At 43.6% G+C, this 13,936-nt stretch overlaps 1 long non-coding RNA gene across 2 annotated transcripts; it reads right to left on the bottom strand.

Moving 5' to 3' along the window:
* Positions 1-797: 797 nt before the first annotated feature.
* LOC127306804 (uncharacterized) lies at positions 798-8,541 on the bottom strand. 2 transcript variants are annotated; one of them, XR_011747467.1, is made up of 9 exons: positions 7,972-8,539; positions 7,175-7,383; positions 6,422-6,488; positions 6,142-6,349; positions 5,915-6,058; positions 5,329-5,439; positions 5,115-5,236; positions 4,760-4,878; positions 798-3,819 (listed from the first exon to the last, which is right to left on the bottom strand). It is a non-coding gene; the product is annotated as an uncharacterized lncRNA (long non-coding RNA). The 2 variants fall into 2 exon arrangements; XR_011747466.1 differs by having other exon boundaries at positions 4,760-5,236; positions 7,972-8,541.
* Between the last annotated feature and the right edge of the window lie 5,395 nt (positions 8,542-13,936).

Genomic DNA, 13,936 nt, shown 5'->3' with positions numbered 1-13,936 from the left:
GAATGTTGGGCCGGCCCAAAACCCGCCTGGGGGGGGGTGTGCGGCGCCTGGTCCGCGCCGACCAGGTCGGCGTACAGCACCCCCCAGATAAGGAAGGAGACGGTTAGTCTCCATCTAGAGCAACCGCTCCCCTCGAGTCCCTTCCAGCGGCGAGGCCGTCTCGGCCGCTTCACCGCCAACTGCCGCCGGCAAGTTCAACGACGGGGAGCCGAAGCCCCCGGCGCTTCTTCCTACTAGATTTAAATGTGCGCCTTGGCGCACGATCCCGTGAAGGTCGTGTTGTTGTTCATTTTATGGAAGTACGATAAGTAGTTTTGTAAATCATTCCAGTATTTTTTTTATTGTAGTCTCATTGGTGGAGGAAAGCTCTTTTATCAGAAGAAACAATTTATACATATCAGATTTAACTTTACTGAATAAAAAACAGAGGATGCATCTAATTTATTAGAAAGGTAATATCTTAGAGAGGAACAAATGTTTTACAAAGATGTAGCATGTGCGTTAAGCTGTAGTTAACTGCCACATGTGATTTGTACAGGGTAGGAAATAAACATTTTATTTAATACCACAATTCTGGAGTAGATTCACTCTCTAAAGCAAAGCAATTCTTCCCAGCATATTTCAGGGTATTACAAATTGAATTAGATTCTAATGGGTATGTAGAAAATTAGAAGGAACTGTCACCTAATTTTAGGACAGTTACAGAACTACTTCAGGATCTCAGCAATTGTGTCGTTGGTGAAAACAGGAAGCTGATACAATGAATGACACACGGTAACATATATATAGGTAGATGAAAAACAGGTAATGGGCAAGGTAATTTTAATACTGGCTAAGTTTACTGCATAGGATAGATAATAGGATCTGGATGTACAGTGCACAGAAATTAGGTAAGATAGAAAGCAGGATGTGCATGTACATTCCAGAGAAATTACATAAGCTAGATAACAGGGTGAGTATGTACATTCTACAGAAATTTTAGTGAAGATCTGTATGTTCCAAACCGTGTCAACAGAGTCTTGTCCACCAGAATAGTTAAGGTGTGTAATATTGAGCACTTGTTTAGAGAATGAAGCCATATGCCTCACAGAAAGAAACCAACCCCTAGCAAGCTGCTTCTTGTATTCATGCGCCTTTTTTAGCTTATGTAAGAGGATCTTGTTCTGGCCTTTTACTTCTAGCAGCTGTCTGTAATCTAAATCCTTAATGATTGTGTTGGTTGCCTCCTCAACATATGTTATGGCTTGAACGCATGCAGAATCTTCTGCTATTTCATAGCTCTCAGACTCTGTTCCAGACATTGAGAGATATACAGGAGCACCTTCCACTGGTAGGGTAGATGTGTTGAACATAACAGTTACACGGACTTTGTTATCTTCGCATAGATGCAGTCGGTACTCAGCCTTTGAAACACCAAGTGTTTCTAGCATTATATTTAGTATTATTCTAAGAGGAATCCTGATTATCCTTGGGTTTTCCTACAACATGAAACATTTGTCTAGATAGTGTGAGCAAATTCAAAGATGGTATAAATGTTAAGTAGAAAACATGTATGTAGGTATAAAGTATGTATATGCGTAAATAGACAAAGTATGCATCTGTGTATTTTTCACTGAATTGACCATCCGATCTCTCGCTGGTGTTATTAGTTTCTGTAACACCAAGTTTTCTAGCGTTATATTCAGTGATACTTTGGAAGGAATCCTGATCACGCTTGGTTTTTCCTACATGAGTAAATATGGGTGTAAATACTCCAACTAACTTTAAACATGGTAGCGCTGGTAGAGGCAAAGTACACTTCTGTTTAAATAAATTAAAGTACACATCTGTTTAGTTTTCATCGTATTCGGAATGTACTTAAGATAGAAACTAACCGGTAATTATGTCTTCACACCTACCTAATTTATGATAGGGTGTTCTAGACCTGTTAAGACGACAAATACAGCTACAGGCGGTGTGTGTAGAGATGGTTGTTTGGTTCTCAATATAATGTACGAAGTCTGGTTTGGTAAAAGATTGTGGGGATTGGCAGGAGATCAATGTAATAATAATCATGACAAAAACACCGTACCAAGGAGCCAGCATGTTCTAAGGGAGCACCTGAGCAAGGGTTCGAAGCTGGTTGCTCGTTGATGACGATGAACCTGGAGATCCGGGGTCACCGAGGCCTTGGATGGGGATCATCGATGGAGCCGCAACAGGCGATTTGGGCCAGGGCAGCGTCCATGTTTCGAGGAGCAGGAGCGTTGCCCAGGAAGGGATGGTGCGTGCGTTGACCAGACGGGATCGACGCCGCAAAGGCACGAAGACAGCGAGGAAGGGAGAAGAGACAGGGAAGCTAGGTTTTCGGCTCGGCGCGGGTTGGATCATGGACATATGCAGCGAGTGTTGTCGATGGGCCGTGGACAATACTCTTATCCGAGGTGGCCTAACTACAGCGTAGGCCGCCGCTTTTGTGAACGTCGATGGCAGCGAGGTTATTACCCCCGTCATCGGCCACCTAGGTAGACGAAAGGGCAACGGAAGCCTATTTCGGCTGACGCTTTCCCTGCCGCATTCAAAAATCATACACTATGATGTGCTTTGTCTTTTTTGACGGACTGTTCTCACATGAACACTAATAATACCACATTTGTCATCTAACTTTCTATTAATATAATTTTGCAGCTCAGAGATACGGGAGATGATGGAGCCAATGACACTATCCAACACTTCTTTTTATTTCGACCTTTCCTTCGTTACCATGCAGATATGTTAATGTGGAGAAGAAAGGTGAGCTTTCTTAATCAGTCAATGGCCTCTCTGCACATATCCTTTCTTCGTATATAAGAATCAGTAAACTTTGTTAATATTTTGGAAAAAGCCTTTTGAGGTAGCTCTGTAGCTTCTTGTCTTTGGTTTTCTCTAAAGCTTCCAGTCCCATATCCCTAGCTTATATCAAGTAGGAGATAATACCTACATAGATAATTGGTCTCCATATCCCCTGGGATGGAGAGGACACCCCTTTAATTGTGGAAGTTTTTGGGTATCATCAGCATAAAGAGAATGATGTTGTCCAAATATACTAAAGTTAGCACATTCCATTCCGGCCTGAAGTCAGAACTCAGCAGCCTACATGGACACTTTGTCAGAACAAATATTTGGTACTCTGATGCTGTGATGTATTTGTACGTTTTGTCCAAATGTTATCTCCATGTTATTACTCTATTTATCCTGAAAGCATTGTTGTTCTAGCAACTCTTTTTCATTTCTAAAATCTATGGATTTGTATCAGTTGTAAGTAACTAAGTATTATGAGTGACTTTATCCCAACTATCTACGGTACAATAGTGATTTTTCAGATTGCTGATCAGTTTTTTTGCATTCAAGGTTCCCATGAGAATTAACAAGCTAAATATCTTGTCAATTCAAATTTATATACAACTTGCTATTGGACCCAAAGGTTTGTATCTTCACCTTTATATTTCTCCTAAAGTACCTTCATGTTTAACCTAGAAAATACACGATATATGTCTTATGTTTCACCAATACATGGATTTGCATGCTAGAAAGTGAAAGTGATATAACTTTTAGGGAGGAACGTGATGTGCATAACATGCCTCTATAAACTTACCAAGCTGTTGAAGTCTTCAGTTGGTTCCTTGGGCATTATCCTTGTCAAGTTGAACCCCATGAGAAAACACTAAGGCCAGTTTCTCTAGCAAGTTTCAACTCAGTATCAGGATTAGACTAAAACTTAAGCCTGTTGCCTGAACACACAAATTGAGTTCACATAAATGTGAGAGTTCATCGTGTATAAGATGTTAGGTGCAACACTTCCTACAAAACAAACATCACCCTTAAATTATTAGACAGACAATAAGAAGATGAATCCACATGATGATAAAAGGAGCAGATATGGACAACTGTAAAGTATGCTTTGCTCTTTGCCTTTGGCACCATATTTACATATAGAACTGATTTCGAATTAGATAAATGACAAGAATATGGGAAGATCATTTGCCAGTTAGGATGAGCTGAAGTACTTTCTTAGTGGGCGGCTTCTACCAGAATGTAAATGCGATTGTATTGTAAAAAGAGCTCTTGATTAAAGAACCGAACTAAACTATCTCTTTATCCAGAAACAAAAATGTCTTACAGTATCTTCAATTGCTGGACTATTGGTAGCAGTACTGATACATGAAGCCTTTTCTTTTGGTAACAAATAAGGAAATAACCACCAAATATGGAACATATTCTGGTCCAAAACTTGGTACTAAAAAATCAACTATAATGCAAGAGTGCTATATTAGATTAGCATGATAGTTCTATATCAGATTAGCATGAGACGGTACGCTGGATTTGCTCTGTTCAGCTGGCTACGATAGGATCACTAATCTGAACCATATAAGATCGTAGTGTACAAGCAATCGTGAAGCAAACATTCCAGATTATTCCATATAGCAAAATATCCTTTTCATTTTACAAATTATAAATAAGTAGATGCAGCATTATCTCATTAAAAAAATTACTTTCTCTGCATTCTACACAACAGGACCCTAATAGGTTTACTTATTCGATCAAATGGCTAAATCAATTTCAAAATCTGGTAGGGTTGTTTCCTAAAACACAAACCTGCAACCTGAAAAACTTCTAGATACGATATATTAATGACCATGTACATGAGAATACAGAAGATGCTCAGTTTTGCAGCTCACTAATAAAATTTTAAAATCTAGTAACTGCAGATAGCATCGAATAAAGTACAATTATTGGGTACCTTAGAGGATTAATTCTTTCGATAGCCCATGTGAGACCAAACATATATAATGGTAAAAAATTCTGCTAAATTAGTGGAAAGCCACACCATGTGACACCAAATGCCACTTCCTCGGTTGCCTACAGAATCAGAGCTTTTAATGTGCAATCAACAGAGAACTGAAAAGTACAATCACTTCCACTATTCTGAGAATTTAAACATTAGATGAAAAAAAATCAGTGTATAATGATTTAACTATTTATCAAAAAAAGGATTTGATTAAAGTTGAAATCATTCAAGCTATCTTTCATCCAATTTATATAGGATACTGTTATTTTAATATTGATGCATATGACAAAAGGGCTAGGGAACACACCTTGGTATCATCTGATATATGTTGCACGCCATCAGTGCCCAATAAATCAAAATCACACCTCAACCATGGCCAAAATAGAGAGCTTTCCACATAATCATACGACACTCTAAAACTGAAAAGATCTGTTAAGACTCAAGAGTAAGAGGCAGTGTGGTGCCAACAGTTATCAACCAAAAATTGAAGGCAACTTACAAAGGCAAGCAACAAATATTACCATACAATTTTTCCATTTGATGAGCTCATGGATTTATCCATGACTTCCTTGTAACTCCATCTTAATAATTGCATCAAGGAGCTCTCAGCGAGAATCTCGAGGCCCGAAAAACTGTCATGAGAAATTAAAACTGTTATGATTTAAGCATATTTCACCAGGCACTTACCTACATGTAATAAATGATGATATCTAAAATTATCCTTTAAATATCTATGAAGATACTCTCAAGATTCTCTAACAGAAAGATTGTCTTCTTTTATCTACAATAAACCCGTATTCCCAAGAGATTCTTCATCACATACCTCACACGCAAGTGAACAAGAGTGTGATGATGATGGTATTAGAAGACTGCACTTTATGTTTTCATTAGCCAAGGTGGAGAACAATAAAGAATGACAAGTACATAATTGGATATTCGTCATGTATTAAGTACTGGCAGTCTAAGTTTTGAAAAGCATGTGAAAACAAGAAAGAAAGAGAAGTCAATAGAAACTTCTAAGAACCAAATCATCGTCATAATCATCCATACACTATCAAGAACTGAAGCTCAGCCACATCGCACATGTTTGGAGGGACAGAAGCTCACTTTGGACTCCACTCATGTTGTCTGTCTAGACTGATGCGCTGCGTCCCGTGCTCACAGGCACACTCACTGTCACCCCGCATCGCTCGAGCCGCCAGCATGGCCGATGTTCGCCGGGATATTCTGTTCTTCGTCCAGATCCAGGCCCTACCAAAAAATATCAAGAAATACAGTTTCTGTAATTTATACACACTGGAACCATATTAAACCTCTGAACAATCTATTCTTACCCAACTCTGACCTAGAAGGCAAGGCCATGGGCGTAAGCTGCGTCTGCAGGCAGAACAACAGGGGCAGGGGCACATCGTACTGTCACATTCATGCTCCGAAGTTGTAAGCCCAGACAGTCTCCACCCGCTGCACATGGGTGACGAGCTTCATGGCGAGGTAGCACCATTTGCAACATCTCCGGAGGAGTACACTACCAGACCAGCTTAACTGCACCAATAGTTCAGAGTTTCAGACTCCTGTTGCAGTGTACTAAATCAGAGCTTGAATAGATGACATCACCAATAAATCTTGTAGCAGGGACAAATGTTGGCAAACTCTTTCCCGGCTGTCTGCAATCAAGTTTCACCTGGACCACTATCAAATATCAGTATACTTGTACTTGTATACATAATATGCTGAATAAAAGATGTAGAGTTCATTCATTGAGTTGTGGTTTGGGAATAACTATCAGATCATTCCATGTGGTGCAGAAATCAACAAACGTACGTACAACTACACATGATGAACTTATGACTGCCATTGACCGGTTATTTCTCAAGTTGACGCAAAAGCACCAATTATAATTCCAATATTAGAAAATGTTTTTTACACAATGGAATATTCCTCATTACTCAGCCATAGTCATATTCCAATACACATATATATTCCTCATTACACATCTATTAGAAAAACTAAAATTCCAACACATATCTAAGAGCTCTAGGATTGTTCATACACAATGAAATATTCCTCTTCGCATCTATAATCTGTAACTTCATTAGGCTTTCCACCAACGCTTGGAGGTATAAATAAGGAATAGAAAAAATAAGAAACAGTAACTTCATTAGTCTGTTGCACTGATATATGGAGGTATAAATAAATAGACGGCTTGAGTTCCACACCTCAAGACCTCTTCTTTCCAAGGATTCTAGGCATTAGATAATTAAATTTAGGCACTTCACCATTAGGCTTTGTCTTGGAAGGTAAATTTATGAAATCTGAAGAAAAAAAAGCATAGAGAAGAAGAAGAAATCAGGTCGTGCAAGAGCTCACCCAGAGTTTATTCCCGTCAATCTGGCCATGTGAACGCTCAATGTAGAGATAGAGCATGCCTGCTCTTTTTCTTGCTCTCACAACACCACATCAGAGGAGGGGTAGGTGCTGAATTCCAAAGTCATGGTACCTTGAAATTACACAAACCTGCCCCAATAACCACAGATTTTGCATCAATTATAATGTTTCTCATCTTGATCAGTTTTTGCCTGCAAGGTAAAATAAAATATGCTAAGAATTTATATACTAAGAAGATTATTAAATTGATACCATTTAGTAAGTGTACATAAAGGAGCATGACAGTGGCAGAATACTTTCGCAAATTTGCCATCCGTGCTACAGAAAATGGAGATTCTTTGTGAGTTTGTAGGTATATGACACACGTGAGGGCTATTATGTCTAATATTTTGTAACTTTCGTCAAAGACTATTATAACTAAGAACTCTAATTGATTCTCACCTTTTTAGAGGGACAAGATGGATCTGAACAGACGTGGGATAACATCCTGGATTGGCAACAAGCTGTGCATTTCTTATTTCATCATCACACTCTTGTTCACTCTTGTTCATCACAGACAACAATCTGTGACACAACTTGAATAAATCACCTACCCTAAATTCATGGAGATCTGGGCGCCACCCATCTCCCAACTACCTCCACCTTTTCCCCTCTTGACCCATTGAGGAGAGGCACAAACAGAAAACCTTAGGGAAAGACCATGCCAACTCATAAGGAGAAAACAAGTGTGATGGCTGCAAGATCTCGGGTATAGAGAGGAGAAAAGGTGGAGCTGGTACCTGGGCACATGAGGGAGAGATGGAGTCCAGCGGGCACCTGCCCCTCTTCCCGATGAAGATGAGGTCCGCCGCGGCCAGCGCGCCGCCGAGGACGGCCACGGCCGACACCCACGTCCCTGCCACGCCGGAGCCGACGAAAATCGAGGCGAGCGCGGCCGTGCCAGGCAGAGCCGCTCGTCCTTGGCCTTGATAATCCGGATCGAGAGGACGCCGACGACGGCTCGCCGGAGAGGAGACCGGCGGCGGGGAGCTGGAGTTGGGGAGGCGGCGGCTGTGGGGATTGGGATATGGTTTGGCCTGGGTGCTAGTTTTGTCTCTCGTTGCCTAGCTGAGCCGCACAGGCCAATCACGTCCACTTGTCCTGCGCACCTGCAGCCATGTGTGACTCTTCCAAAGCCCACCCCAGGTGACCGACGAGCGGGCCAGCAAATCGCAGGCCCCGCGCGCAGCTGCTTGCGGGTAGAATGGCGCTGTTGCATGACTTGATCTAGCCAATGGAGAGGGCTCAGAATCGATGGATGAGATGCATGTGTGGAAAGATCCGACGGTTTACATGTGCAGATCGCTGTGAGACCCCCATGGGGGGGCATCTATTATACCTTTAGATTCCTCTGAAGAAGAATGTCCGGGAAGGTGCGTCCGCGCTGGAGGATTCCGCCGCGAGGTGCGGCCACTGGCCACGACGCCATTGCCGACGAGCTGCCGCCGGGGAGAGCGACATTCGTCTTCGCCTCGGCTCGGTCGTGTCGTCCGCCGTACCGATCCGAGGTCCAGGACTGCGTCGTGAACAACCAGGCCAAATGGCTGGGCGCCGCCACGCTGCGGTGATGCTGGGCTGGAGGTCTCTGCCGCACGCCGCGCGGGCAGCCGCCTCCGCGCCGTGATTGTGCTGCTGTCTTGACGTCGGAGCCGTGGGACACAGGCGCCTCCTCCTTGATCTGGTCGTCACCGAGCGTGGAGCGCGCGCCTTGCCGCCATTGCTTGGGGCTGGAGCGCGTCGGTCGGTAGGCCATGGCCTCCGCTCCTGCTTGATGAAGTTCTGCCACGTTCCAATCGTGGCCGCTGCTGATAGCCTCCGTCCATGTCGACTTGGCTGATGGCAATCTTGTTCGTTCTAATCTGTTCCAAACTTCCAATCGATGCATGTTGCATGTGGAAACAATAGAGTTGATTAGTACTTGTTTAATCAAAGCAAGAACGGACAAACAAGGCATGCATTGATCAGTGAGGATCGATTCTCCAATCTTTACTCCAGCAACGTCTGTTCACCCGATTGTTCATCGTCTTTTGGCCGATTGCTCACCGATGGAGAACGGATGTTTCATTTTCGCTGGACATGGCAAATTTTAGTAGATTGCTTTCGGTAGAATCTACGTGTTGATAACATGTTGTAGTATAGAGAGAAGAGACACAAAGGAATGGAGCAAATGAATCTCTTGTTTGATTGCAATGTGGGAGTCCCACTTATATACATGCTGAAGAGGTGTGTTGGGGAGACACCTCTTCCCCAACAGACACCTCCTGGGAGACATCCCTCCCAATACAATTGATCACATGTTTATTTCTCAACGGCTAGGTCGCTGGCATGAGCCACGTCTCAGTCGGCAATGTTGGTGCAGGATGGCGATGTGGAATCCACGGCGCTGCAGCAGGTCCTCCCGCAGCTGGAAGGATAGACCTTGCCACTCTCCCAGGATCTCCAAGGTGATGTCAACCTGAGGGTTTCATCATCATCCAGGTATCAGACGTGCGCCCGCCTTGAACCGCGCGTCCCAGCTCAGCGCCCGCTTCCTACCATCGCCGTTGCCACCGTGTAGCCAGTCGTACGGGATGACGTTCTTCCTGTACTTAGATGAGTTCACCCACGCTTCCATGATCACCTCCCAACGGAACTCTCACAAGAGCATTGTGAGAGGTTCAAAATTTTGAGCTTGGATACAGATCCAAGTGATGTAGAGATTATATTTACGTAGATCTTATGGTACATTCTACTACATAATTAAGATGTTGTCTATGCGATTAATCTGATGGCTTAAATTAATTTGGCCTAAAGTCGATTCAGTAATCGTCTTCAAAAATTTCGTGAACATAACCGGAGTTTCACTTTGAGGTAGAGCTAGCTGCACACAGCCATGAACTTGACGAAGAAGGTTTTCCAAATACCACGAGGTAGGCATTGTTATGTGCAACCACCATGAAGGTGAGTGGCTTGCTTCTGAAGTTGTCCAAAATTCCGAACATGACAACGGGAGTGATGAGCCTGAGTGGATGGATCTAGCTCCTAGGTACCATGCTCATGAAAGGCTCTGCTCCAGATCTGATCTTCGACTGGGGGATTCCCATGGCATCCAAGCCATCAGTGTATATGACGTTGATGCAACTGCCACCGTAAAGGATGACTCGATCAAGACGAGTGCCAAGTACAAGGGGATCCATTATGATTCATCCATGTGTGAGTATTTCTCTTTATTCTTGGGGAGATGGAGGAACCTTAGCTATATATCATGAACTGAAATAAGAATTGTGATGTATTCATTTGTAACATAAATGCATTAGTTTTCTTCAATGGTGTTGTGCAAAGTTGCTCACATAATAGTTTGACCCTTGGGGATGTTGGAGGAAATCATCGTTCTAAGATAGTTGGTGGTTGGCAGGTGGAAGTGACAGCAACCCCATCACATCCCATCAGCTACTATCAAATAGGAATATCATAGATCCTAGATCTAAAAGCGTAACCATAGGGGAACCCCTAATCGTAGGAGGGCCGGTGGTGGTTGCGAGGGGTGCATAGCACAACGGATCTGTGGTGTACCCATCAATGACCCGACCCATAAAAACATACTACAAGGACATTATAAATCCTAATTATGTTCTACATCTATGCTATTGGTGAATTCACAACTCCCTAGAAACTCTTTTTTACCCTTATTGGAGTTTCAAGTAGTAAAACCGTCGCACGATTTGCTCGCTCTCGCTTTTACTTTAATATTAATGTATTCACAATAATGATTACTTTGTTCACACAAACAACCAATCACTCTGCACACTCTTGCTTTGGACCAAATATAATTTGAGTGTACAAATAAGCAAAGGTAGCAAAAGATATTAAACCCAAAGCAATTCAACTCTATGTGGATTCGATACTCTTCTATTCTAAACTAGCTACTTCCATTTGTGTACTTGCATACATTAGTAGACAAGTGAAACTACAAACCCAGTACGTTAATAATCATAATAAACACCTTTTACTTGCATTTACACACCTTTTATTTTTCAACATCCATTTATTCCTAAAACAAAAAAAATATCATACATGCATTTAATTATTTCATACAGTTTACACCACTACCATCGTCATACCACTTTTCTTTTGCATTGCATTTATTTTACTTGAGTTGTTTCATATTAACTTTAGTTATAGCATTCACATATTTGTTTTCATTACTAATACGAAATTTTGTGCTTGAAAACCACTTGGTGGACTTGACTGCACAAGGCACCACTTTTTATGTTGTAGGTTGCTTGAAGATGAAATAGAAGTGTAATTATGTTTTTTTCTCCTCAAGTTATCCATGTGAGGAAAACACGCTTTCTACACCACTTTGCGCTTGGAGTCCCAACGAATTGGTACCACATAGATTGGTGCCATCGGTTGGCTGCCTTCAATCCAGTTTCTCCCGACACTCCATTGCGAGGCGGGGATATTTATCCCATGCCACGGGTAACACATGTTTATAAAGTTGTTGAGTGCTCCTTGGTTTGGTTCAACATATCATCGACCATCTTAGCTCGCCGTGGAGTAGCCGGTGGTATCGAGTCGGCGGGGACCTCCGAGATTTTCGAAAAATGTGGAAAGGTCGGTGTTGGAACTGATGTTGATAGAAGGGTTGGCCATCTGAACCTGCTGAGGTTGGTTGGAACGTGCATGAGATTTTCTGTTCGGTAGTGACGGTTGTGAAATATGCCATTTCTCCTCACGTTTAAACCCTTTGCTAAGTCAAGAAATTGACTAAACATATCTTTAAGTATGCTACTAATGACTAATTATTGCAAATATGTGTAGTCCCTTCTCCTTTTATGTAATGTGCAGAAAATCACGTTTATAAGGCAAATGGACCTGCAATTACTGAAGATAACCTCGTCACAATTACATCAAAATCAACTAGCCTTCAAAGATTGGTTCCAGGAGCAATAGCAGACATCGCTACGGGCAAACCCTGATGTACCGTCCGCCCGTACTGTGAGCTGGAGGACCCTAAGGTCAAACCCTATAACTTTAGTGAAGGGAGCCATTCCAGGAAGAGATCCATTCATCGCCAAACAGAGCCCCATCCACCAGATCCATCTACAACTCATTGAAGGAGATCCACCACCATAGTTCATCCATCTCCACTCCAATCCCCTCCATAGCCATAGCCATCACCTTCTAATAGAGATCTCCTTGAGAATTGGCGACCATTGTAAAAATATTTTATTTCAACCCAAGTATTTGCAACAATGATTTCTACCTTTGATCCTGTTATTATGTGTGAGTAGTGCTCACGGGATGCGGGTTGAGGTGAATCCTCGAAGTGTTCATGTCCATCTTATCAGATGGGAGTATTGTGTAGTATTGAATGAGAGCTTTGTTATCTTGTATCTTTGTCTATTTGCCTCGATTCTACGACTTGTAGGTACGCGAGCCACACTGGATCGATCAAGGGAAGAGGTGAGTTAAGTGGAGAATGGCGTGATACTTCGAAACCTCATTGGCAGAAAGGGGAAACTAACTGTAGTCACTTAGTGATCCTGTCGTTGCCTAATCGACGGTACCTCGGAGGAGGGATCCTCACGAGGGGGAGAAGAAGTAGGGGCCATAGGGCGGAGTGCACACGGGACGGTGGTACGCGAGTTACCCAGCTTCGGAACACCTGCACGATGACAGGGCCTACTGCTGCTTGTCTGGAATTATCTCGGCGCTTTCGCGTTGTTACAATGAGTTGTGGTTGTGCCTCTAGGGCTCCCGGGATCCGGCTTATAAAGGCGCACGGATCTAGGGTTTACATGGAGAGTCCTAGCCGGATCACAGATTGCCTAGCTACGGTACAATATCTTGCCGTGCACGTCACGGATCCGCCTTCCATACACGTCGTCCTGGATCCGGGTCCCTCATGGGCCTCCATGGATCCGGGTTACTCCTACGTCGGTACGGATCCGGCTTACTGATCCTGGGCCAGACTTCTTCCTTCATGATCAACGAATCGGCCGCCCGATGGGCCACATGCCTCATCACCGTCGTGGGCCACCCGGCTTGCCGGATCTAGGCACCTTGTCGATGGTACACCCATGAAGTATACCCACAACAAGAGCCCCCGTGAGTTCTCCGAGTTTCACCTGCAGTTTCCGCCATGCTTGTACCTTTAGTTTCCGGCATCGCTGGCAACGCGGAGAAACTTGAAGAACTCCAACTTCGCATTTTCTTCCTTTTCCAACTTACAGCCGGAAAATGCTCTCATCCTGCGGGACTTCATCCATCGACGTTCCAAAGAACATTTCCGGGTTATTCCCTGCTCGCGAACGAGAGCCAACTTATCTTCACGCAATTACCCGGAATCTTAAAAGACTCAAACGGTTCCGCCAACTCTGGCGCCATTTTCGCGCGATTTGCGCGGTAACTTATCCCTAACCATTTTTACCGCTAGGGTTTGGGACACGTGTCACGCATCCAACGGCGCGACGCTTGCGTTCCGACCACAGGATGCGGAGCACGAATCTTATCCCCTCAGCCTATAAATATCAGCCGTCGAGACCCCTTACCTTCATTCACCCCCTTCTCACCTTCCTGCCGAGCGCCGCCCGTGAGCCCTTCCTCCGCCGTGCCGGAACTTGCCGGAGTAATCGCCGGAGCATCGCCGGAGCGAACCCACCACCGCAGTGTTCTTCGTGTTCTTAACTCCGGCGAGCCACCGCACGGAAAACTCGACGC

This window comes from Lolium perenne, chromosome 6 (genome assembly GCF_019359855.2).
Source record: "Lolium perenne isolate Kyuss_39 chromosome 6, Kyuss_2.0, whole genome shotgun sequence".
Lineage (NCBI taxonomy): Eukaryota > Viridiplantae > Streptophyta > Magnoliopsida > Poales > Poaceae > Lolium > Lolium perenne.
This window is presented reverse-complemented; position numbering and strand designations above follow the sequence as displayed.